Genomic DNA, 10,597 nt, shown 5'->3' with positions numbered 1-10,597 from the left:
TATAAAATAAAATATTGAGATGGTGGTTCATAAGAAGAGCGATTTTAATAACCAAGGAGTCCACAATTACTTCCCTTACAAAAGAGAGTGTATAGAAAATTCTTGGAATGTTATAAGTGCTCAAAAATAAAAGCAATAATAGAAAATTATTGCAATCAGTAGACATTTGCTTTGACTTGTTAGAAATCAATCTATAATGAGCTTGTAAACGTTTTATCTAGTTAGGTAATTAAATTATTTTTGCGAGAATATATATTCTAGCTTCTTAAAAAAGCAGGATAAAATGGCAGCAACCGTTTTGTAGCTTCCAGCCAACTGAATACATATCAGATACAGACCATACTTCACACTTCAAAGTCCACATACTACCAACCCACCTAGTATACACCACCCTCATGTGTCACACACATTGGCCATCTCTAACTAAGGTTACTGAATGTCAACCTGTAATGAGAACATAATTAGAGATTAAATTTGGACTTATTTTGAAAGTTATAAAGCACACTACAGACATAAGGAACTACTATTAATATTATTAAATGACATTAGCCTTCTCTACATGCATTAGTGTTGTCTTTTCATTTGGCCATATGCACATTTGAGCATGTGAGTCCGTTGAGATGAGGGGCTCATCTTGTTTTCCATGGTACACCACATTGTACCTGATAGATCTTCAATAATAACAATAGTGGATGTCACTTTTGTTGTTTAATACTGATAGAGATTCCAATGTACAGTTTGTGAATCTCTAATTAATGCCTGTCATACTTTTTTATTTCCTAGAAAACATTGGGTTGGATTTGCTTCGGGGGTCCAATCGTGTGCGTATTGTATAATCACAATGAAGGGGGTTTTTATTTATTTTTTGTTTTTAACTTCTTTTCATGTCAGTTTCCCTAATTTTAAAATGCGGAAAATCTACCTTCCATAGGGCTGTCCTCACAGCCAAGTGAGATAATGTGTTTGCAAGTGTTCTTAAGCTCTCAAAAGTGCCCTACTAGTGGTTCAAAGTAATTTAAAGTAATGTAAGAGACCGAAGAAATGTCATGTCTCCAATCCCAAAATACTTTCTTAGAGGACATCAAAAGTTTTTTTCTTCTTCTGTGTGACTTACATAGGAGCTCTGGTAGCGTAGTGCCTAAGGCACTTGACTGCTAACCAGAAGGCTGGCTGTTCAAACCCACCAGCCACTCCTCGGAAGGAAGGTTGGGCAATCTACTTCCATAGTGATGCTGCCTCAGAAACCCAAGAGGGGTCGCTATGAGTTGGGTCCAACTCGACAGCACATAACAACAACAACAACAACATGTGACTTACATAATTCAGCAGAGAACGAAGGTGCCAGAAAAACACAGTATCTTAAATATCATTATTAATATAACTGTGAGGAATGTATTTTTAAATTTTCATCTTTACAAAGATGTAAAAGAAACTATTTCTAGCAAGTTTAATTGCTAATAGTTTGATAATAAAGTATGAAGTAAGGAAGATATCCCAAAGGACAGTCACACACTAAGTATTTAAAGTGCTGACTCGGATGGGAAATCAACAGTACTGTTCTCCGTGGAACTTGGTGCTTGTGGGTGATTTTCAGAAGTTGGGCAGGGAAATAGGAAAATATGGGATGAAACTCCTCTCCGTCCCTAGTGTTTTTATTTGGATTGAAGGCTTCAGAGGTAAACCTAGTATTTATAATCCAAATCCCCACTGAGTTTTCATGCTGTCTCATTTGAAAATGGTATGTTAACAGTGTGGGCGTCGGCGTAGTTTCTGCCACAAGAACTCCAGCTGATTTCTTTACAGGTGGTATTTTGATTCTCTGTCTTGCCTCTCCTGCCAACTAGATCTAGATGAGATTACAGTAGTAGAAGCCTGAGACCCAATGGCCATGCCTACTAAAACCTGCTTCCCTATCACTTTTTCAAAAGTATTGAGCTAAGTGTAGCTTACCAGTTGCACTCTAGTTGATTCCAGTTCATGGAAAGCCCATGTTTATCTAAGTAGAATTGTGATCCATAGAGTGTTCATTGGCTGATTTTTCAGTAGACTCCCAGGCCTTTCTTCTGAGGTGCCTCTGAGTGGACTTGGCCCTCCAGCCTCTTGTATTCTAGCTGAGTATGTCAGTCATTGGCACTACCCAGGGATACCAGAGGTGTCTTATTGGAGCTTTATCCCCCAACTCTCATGGTTTTCATGAGCATTCCCCAACTACCTCAAATGGAAATAGAATTTAAGTAAAAGCAATGTGTGTGCAATGCAAATACTCTTGAGTGTCATTGTTGTTATGTGCCGTTGAGTCGGCCCGCCTCATAGCGACCCCTCCTTGGGTTTCCGAGGCAGTATCACTACGGAAGTAAGATTGCCCAACCTTCCTTCCGAGGAGTGGCTGGTGGGTTTGAATCGCCAGCCTTCTGGTTAGCAGTCAAGTGCTTTAGCCACTATGCTACCAGAGCTCCTGGTTTCCTTAAAACCTTAAAACCACATGGCCGCTTTCATACACTTCTTATACAAAATTCTTGAGCCATCCCTAAATCTCTTTCTCTGGGGGTTGATTAACAGGCAAATGGCCACACATTTCATCAGTTAGCAAAAGCTTCTCCCACTGGATCATACAACATGCTGAGGTCACATGGGTTTCCCTAATCATTTCCCTGGTGCATTGCCTGAGTGACATTATCTAATGAGCATGCTGGGCAGGGCGAGGCAAGATGAAGCGTGTATCAGGTGCACTTTTCACGGAGGCAGACCTCTGAAGGAGCGGTTTTCAAGTCTGACTTGCAAATTGGACATGCCCGTCACTGTAGATTAGTCTCCAACTTAAATTCAGCTGTTGTCATTTCTGCCTTAGCATTATATGTGTTCTGATGGAAGGCCCTGAAAACAATTCCAGCCCCAGAAAACTCTCTTTTAACATAATCTAGGAAACAACTTTGTTGTTGTTGTTGTTATGTGCCGTCGAGTCGGCCCTGACTCATAGCGACCCCTCCTTGGGTTTCCGAGGCAGTATCACTACGGAAGTAGGATTGCCCAAGCTTCCTTCCGAGGAGTGGCTGGTGGGTTTGAACCGCCAGCCTTCTGGTCAGCAGTCAAGTGCTTTAGCCACTATGCTACCAATCAGAAAATTGAATGTGTCCTTTAAAAGTCATAAGACAATAATAGTGATAATAATAATAGTTACAGATCACAACATTTAAATGTTTTCTCTTTAGACTGATATAGTCACACCCCAATGCAGTATTATTGTAAGTTTATGGTTGAGGAAGTAAGACTTGGTGGGGCTTACCTAGAAGTCCCTGGGCGGTGCAATTAACATGCTCCACTGCTAACTTAAAGTTTGGAATTTTAAGTCTACCTAGAGCTGTGTAGGCAGAAAGACCTGGTGATCTACTTGCAAAAAAATGGCCATTGAAAACACTGGAACACAGTTCCACTCTAACACACTTGGGGTCACTGTGAGTTGTAATTCACTTGAAGTCAGCTGGCTTAGGGCTTGACTAACTTGCCCAAAATCTTTGGCGTTCAAGGATTGTAACTCCAATCTTTCTAATGCCAAAGATCATATCCATCTGTTTTACTACATTGCAGACATAAATCAAATGCAGTGATTAAAATGTCTATAACTTATTCAATACTTAAAACATGCCAAAAGCTTGATTATGTTGGTGAACAAGGACAATGAGGTCCCAGCCTCAGCTACCTTGAAGTCTAATTGAAAAAAGGTAAAATAAGTGATTAAAGTGCAATTTAAGTGTTAAAAGGGAAACTATAGGGTACATTGGCATCAGATAGCAGAAGAATCAGGCACATTGCAGTTAAAGAGAATCTATGCAGTCATAACTAGAAAATGAAGGGTAGAATTTGGGCAAGGTGGAGGGAGGAGGCATTAGAGCAGAGGCAGTCTGACCCAAAGGAATGGCAAGGAATCAGTGGAAACACATGAGTTACTTAAGAAAATAATAAGGTCCTGTGAAGCTACAGGAGTGAGGAGTACATTGATGAAATATAATTCTTTAGAAGGAAGTGGTGGTTTGATTGTAGAGCTCCATACAAAATTATTATGCTAGATGCTACGTATAATAATTATTTTAACTTTAATGACACCCCTACAAAGTTAAATATAAACATATCATTTTACCAACAGAGAAGTTCACAAAACTAAAGCAGCCAAATTCAGATTAGCTTGACTTCAAAGTTCTTGATTGTGGCAATAACTCATATTGTTGACACCTCTTGACCCTTTTTAGTAGTTCACAGAGACAGTGAGTCTAGTTATCTTGCTTGGTCTGTATTGAAAATTTTAATGATGACTCCAACTTCATGTCTAGTCAATTCATTTTGTGAAGATAAGTGAGATTGTGCTGTCTTAATTATGATGTAATAGAAAACATACATGGTTTTGTGAAGCTTTGCAACCAAGGATATCATTAACATTTAATGTTTTATCTACATTTATCCAACATTGTAGATTTGACATTTTATACTTTCCTGAACTTTTTGGGTTGTTAAAAGGAAATCTCTTTTGTATTTTCCTTTTTCTCTGTTGGAGGAACAGAAACTCTATTAGCATTTATAGAAAAAAAAAAACAAACATTTTTTTGGTATTGTTTTTTGGGGTGGTTGTTCGTTTGGAGTAGAGGTATCCTACACTTTCCCACAGAGACTTTGTTTTGGGCAGCTCTGTTACTGATCTGTCTATTCTATATACAGATCAGATCAGATGCATCTGTCCAATTGGCAAAGATTCATTTATATTCTTTGTCTTTCACACTTTGATTTATTTTGTACAGCTACAGTCTCAGATGGATAATTTAACAGAATAAAATTTCCATATTTCATCCAATAGATTTTAAAAAAAGAAAAACCTACATATTTAACATATCAAAATCATGATCTTTCTAGATAGCCTTGACTTCTCCAGAGGAGTGGTTATATCTCGAGTTGAGTATTTTAAATCAACTCTCTGAATTCCTCCCTTAAATATTCTTTCTACTACAATACAGCTGAACATTTTATTTGTACTTTGCATTCTTATTAGGAAAAAATTACTTCTTTTAGCCCAAAGGAGTACTTTTGTTTTATTATGTTTTTCTGATATCCTTGTTCCAAATTTCTTTCTTTGATTATAACCAAGGAGTGTAACCTTGGTTACTCAGGTAACCCACCTGTTGGGATTTCAGGAACGTCCTTTTGTATTGTTTGATCTTTTTTTTTTTTTAGTTAGGAAAGTTACTTGAACCAAATGGTAATGTAAACAGCCATATATCATCTGTCATTTTGTGTTATACTATGTAATGAATCTTTTCTCCTGAAAGGGACTGTAGACTGAGTACAGAGAGTATGGAAAACCTATTGAAAAAGCCAAAAATCTGGAAATATAACCAATGACGTACCTTGACATAGGGAGAACAAAGATATTATATCTCATTTGCCCAGGGTGATTGATTATTGGTAGCTTTCTAGAATGTGAACTAAGAAGCTGAGGTCTTGTCTGTGGCTTGTTTGAAAGATTTTCATGATCCATTAGGGAGTTCTACCTTTTGAACAGAATAAGAGAAGGCGAGTCACAAGGTTTTCAATCTTGCCTTAGCCGTGTGAAGTTGTCCTGAATCAGAGGTCAGCAAACTTTTTCTGCAAAGATTCAGCTGTTGTTGTTGTTAGGTGCCATCAAATTGTCTCTAATTCACAGTGACCCTATGTACAACAGAAAGAAACACTGTCTGGTCCTGTGCCAGCCTCATAATCCTTGCTGTACCGAAGGCCCGCATTATAGCCACTGTGTCAGTCCAACTTGTTGAGGACCTTCCCCTTTTGCATTGACCCTCCACTTTATCACACATGATATCCTTCTCAAGGGAATGGTCCTTTCTGACAACATGACCAAAGTAGGTGAGACAGAGGCTGGCCATTCTTGCTTCCAACGAGCATTCTGGCTCCACTTCGTCCAAGACAGATTTGTTAGTTCTTTTGGCAGATCATGGTACTTTCAGTATTCTTCACCAAAAACACAATTCCATAACATCACCTCTTCTTTGGTCTTCCTTATTCATTGTCCCCCTCTCACATGCATATGAGGCTACTGAAATTACCATGGCTTGGGTGAGGCACACCTTAGTCTTCAATGAGATGTCTTTTCTTTTCAGCACTTTAAATAGGTCTTTTGCTAGTTAATATTTTATGTGCTGAAAGTCATATGGTCTCTGTAACAACTACTTCATCTGTTATTGCAGTGCAAAAGCAGCCATGGCCAATAAACAAATCAACAAACATCTATGTTCCAGTAAAACTTTACTTAGAGCAAAAAAGAGTAGACCAGATTCAGCCCATGGTCCATAGTTTGCCATTCATTGGTCTAAATATATATCACTTAGCTTCCTTAGAATGAAAATTATGTCATGTTTTCTGAAAACATAAGGTTATTTTCTCAGACTAGATATTTGGTGGCAATTTGTATGCTTGTACATCACAATGCAACCTATATAAAAACATTTTTTTTCAGGGTCTGCATCTTCATATACGTAAACTGAGACAGCTTTAATACGTGGTATTGTAATTAGTTTCCATCAAGTCAACTCGAACTCATGGCAAATATCTGTGTAAGAGGACTAAACATTGCCTGGTCCTGCACCACCCTCATGGTCCTTGGCGTGTGTGAGCCCGTTGTTACAGTCATTGTTTCTCCCTACCTTGCTGAGGGTCTCCTTCACATTCGCAGGCCCTCTACTTTACCAAATCTGATATCCCTCTCCAGTGACTGGTTTCTCCTGATGACACATCCAAAGTAAGTGAGTTGAAGTCTTGGACAATATTTTGTGATCAAAAGGGTTTTCCATTGGTTAATTTTCAGAATTATATCACCAGGCATGTCTATGGATGGACAGCAGTTCTTAGAAATGTTGAGATGAGGAAGTCTGAATGCAAATGTGGCCTCATATGATCAGTCACCAGGGTGAAAGATGATCAGGATATAATGTTAACTGAGAAAGTGATGTTAGGGGCATAAATATTCTCCAGTAAATGTGAAGATATGAAATATCACATATCTTAATCTGTACATTTTTGGAATTAAATAAATCTGTTTCAGTTCATCATCTGTCAGATTAGATAGATCACTGCCATTAACTCTGACTCATGGCACCTTTATGCACAACAGTCCAACACAGTACCAGGTCCTGTATCATTCTTATGATTGCTGCAAAGTTTGAGTCTATCATTGCAACTATTGTGCCAACTCATCACACCAAGTGTTTCCCTCAGCTGCTCTAGCCTTCTACTTCACCAAATGTAATGGCCTCTTCCAGTGATTGGTCCTGCCTGATGATATCTACAAAGCAAGTGAATTGGACAATGTTTTGTTATGTAATGTTTTCATTAGCTAACTGCCAGAAGTAGATAACCAGATTTTTCTTCTTAGTTTGTCTAAGTCTGGAAGCTCTGCTAAAATTTGTTCACCATGAGTGATTCTGTTGGTATTTAAAATATTGTTGGAATAGCTTCCAACATCATCATCACAGGATTACCACAGTAGAGCAAACTGACAGACAAGTGATGGGCAGAACACATCATGGTAAAAATTAGTACCTGCCACTATATTTTCTTTTATTCTTTCTCTCATTGAAAGATTCAGCTTTTCTATATGTTCTAACTTAGCATATATCCCATTTATTTATGAGAAAGAGGGAGCATATGATGGTTGCTGGAACATGAGGCTGTATTAATAAAGAAATCTTTTAGTTACAGATGATTTGAACATTCTCAAATAAGTTAAGCAAACCAGGAAAAACATCACAAAGCCAATGTCTTTTGAAAAAAATGAAAGAATAATTTCTGCTATATACAATAGGATTCATTTCTATCTCCAGTCTCTGTTTATATCTCTGTATTTGTTCTAACTTATTCACCAGACTAATTTTTTCATTATTTCTAATTTACAGGGAGGGAAAAATGGCTGCCATAAGTTCTTGAAATTGTGTTTTCAGCTTTGAATAAAAATAGACTCTTCCTTGATTCTACATTAATACCTTGGAAGGATTCTTATTCCTGAACTGATTAACTGAGAGTTATAGGTCTGAGGAAAGGATGATGATGACACGGTTTGGGAACACCTGGAGTCAAGTCTGGCCAGATAGCAGAGTTCTGCTGTACAAAAATTGTTGCACATGGACCAACTATGTGCTATGGAACTGGTTCCCAAGAAAGAGATTTAGTACAAGGGGAAAGTGTTTAAGAAACATATGTCTGGTTTACCACCTTGAAGAGAGAATGTCCTGTTGTTTGAATTTCCATTCAACAAAGTGAATTAGCCTCTGAATATTCTTGGAAAACTTCATCACAGTAGGATAGTTTTTCAGGGTGAAAACATCACGTAACATTCTAGGTTAGCAGACCATGAGTAAAAGTGAATTATCCTGTTCATTTTGGTTGGGCCAATGAGCCTTAGCCTGAAGGACTATTCAGGTGAGGACAGTGGAAATGACTTCAGAAGGACCATTTAGCTTTGTTTGTCTTTTTGTTCTCTGTTTAAGCTATATGATAATCCTATTTTTTCCCTGCACTGTGATGATACCTTCAGTGCCTGCATCTCAGACTTTATTGAAAGTACCAAATAATGTTCCCAAACAATGTGGTCCCTGTTAAAGCACCCCAAACAACAAGTGTACCTATCTCAGAAGAAATCACTTGTTCCTCAGAGGAATTCAAAATACCCCCGTGTATGAAGTGAACAGCTACTTAATAACTGCTCTTCAGGATTGTGGCACATTTTTTTTAAATAAGAATATTGCCTCAGAGTAGAAGTGCTGGAGAGATTGGTGTGCCTTTTTTCTCAATGCTTGTCCTGAAGCAGCATTTGGAGTACAAGAGGTGTAAAACTGTGGTTCTAGATGACATAATTCAGGCATTAGTATATTGCTGTTTTTAGGTGTTGTAAAGATGGTTCCAATTCATAGCAACCTTATGTACTACAGGAGACATTGCTCAGTCACATACCACCCTCAACATCACTAAAATGTTTGAGCCCATTGTCACAGCCACTGTGTCAATTCATCTGTTAAGGACTTCCCCTTTTTTGCTGATCCTCTACCTGACCAAGCATGATGTCCTTCACCAGCAACAGGCCCCTCCTGATTACATAACCAAAGTAAGTGAGACAAAACTGAGCTATCTTTGTTTCTAAGGAAACTTCTGGCTGTATGTCTTCAATGACAAATGTATTTCTTCTTCTGGCAGTCCGTGATATATTCAATTATGTTTAGATGACATAATCTAGGCATCAGTATGCAGGAACTTTTCTTCCTGCTATGTTACCCTTATATCCCAACACATTTTTTCTGGAGAGTTCTCTCTAAGGGCAGAACATAGTTGAGGAACTGTATTCAAGGTGACTTATCTAGAGGAGATGGACATCATCATCTTTTGCATTTCTATTTTAACTCACAGGTATTTGAGATTCAATACAATGATACAAAAGTTAAGATTCAAGGTAATGAGAGATTACAAAACCAAATGACATTAAAGATATAAAAATACTTATAATATTTATTCAATATTATAAAGCCAAAAGATTATAAAAACAGAAAGATATTTGATTTAAAAAAAAAAAAAAAAAAAAACCTGTTAATTTAATACATTTCCATTTTCCTAAAAGCATCCTAAGTGGACTACACTTTGCTTCTTATGTCATTTGTTGTTGTTATTTGCCATCAAGTCGGCCCCGACTCCTAGCGACCCCTCCTCGGTTTCCGAGGCAGTTATCACTACGGAAGTAGGATTGCCCAAACTTCCTTCTGATGAGTGGCATGGACACTTCAAAATTCATGTATTAGGGAGTTGTGATTTTTTCAAAGCTAAACCTTCTTTTACCAAGCTGCTTTCCTTTAAAAAGTAGCAACAAAGCAAAACAAAAGAAAAATCGTCAGCCTGTCTTTTATTTTTCTTATAGTAAAGACTGTTGTTAGTGATTGTGAAGTTGGCTCTAACTTATATCAGTCTTAGGTAAAACAGAACAAAATTCTTATCCTGTCCTCCACTATAGTCATATATTAATATATATATTATACATAAATTGCATATGCATATATATATATAGTATAAATATATATGTAACAATAACAACAATATAACATGGAATATTCATAACAATTTGAAAACTATCTTCAGTTATCATTTGATTACATTCCAATGTAATATAGACATTATGCGGAACCATGGGCTCATGAAAGTAAATGACTGCCTCACTACACCATTCCATGTCTTGTTGGACATGAACCACCATCCAAAACTGCTATGCCTCTTGGGAGTATAGTCTCATGGCTTCTCTTGTTGCATTTCCACATTCAGTTCGAGCTCCTGACCAAACTCCTGGATATTTAGAGATCCTCTCTTCTTTTTCCTGATCATATTTCCCAATTTTTCCAATATGTCATTCATAATTCAGGTTTCTATAATAGATTTATACTGAACATTGGAGTTGTACATAATAAAGAGTTGAGGAATATACTTTCCACATCCCTATTCTTATTTTTTTATTTTTTTTATTTATTATTTTTTTTATTAGGATTTGGGTGAAGATTTACAGAGTAAATTCACTTTTCATACAGCA

This window comes from Orycteropus afer, unplaced genomic scaffold (genome assembly GCF_000298275.1).
Source record: "Orycteropus afer afer isolate SDZICR_OR568_19922 unplaced genomic scaffold, OryAfe1.0 scaffold00251, whole genome shotgun sequence".
Lineage (NCBI taxonomy): Eukaryota > Metazoa > Chordata > Mammalia > Tubulidentata > Orycteropodidae > Orycteropus > Orycteropus afer.
This window is presented reverse-complemented; position numbering follows the sequence as displayed.